At 15.6% G+C, this 315-nt stretch overlaps 1 protein-coding gene across 1 annotated transcript in view; it reads left to right on the forward strand.

Moving 5' to 3' along the window:
- The window catches only part of EMH_0087120 (uncharacterized protein), a gene marked incomplete at both ends in the record, with an annotated part of 2,644 nt that overhangs the window by 793 nt on the left and 1,536 nt on the right, over positions 1 to 315 (forward strand). The window lies entirely within an intron of this gene.

Here is a 315-nt window from a genome sequence, read left to right on the forward strand (position 1 = left end):
CCACAAATGCAGCAACCTGCATATAAATAAATATAAATAAATAAATAAATAAAAATAAATAAATATAAATAAATATAAATAAATATAAATAAATAAATAAATATAAATTAATTAATAAATAAAAATAAATAAAAATATGTATTATTTGGTGTTTATATGAGAGAAAAAGAAGAAAGAGATAAAATAAAATAAAACAAAGAAAAAAAAAACAGAATAAATATAAAAAAAGACAAAAACGACAAAACAAAAAAAATAAAATAAAACAAAAAGAGACAAAAGGAGACAAAAGGAGACAAAAAAAGGAGACAAACAAAA

The sequence above is a fragment of the Eimeria mitis genome, genomic scaffold (assembly GCF_000499745.2).
Source record: "Eimeria mitis Houghton genomic scaffold, Emh_scaff122, whole genome shotgun sequence".
In the NCBI taxonomy this organism is placed as follows: Eukaryota; Apicomplexa; class Conoidasida; order Eucoccidiorida; family Eimeriidae; genus Eimeria; species Eimeria mitis.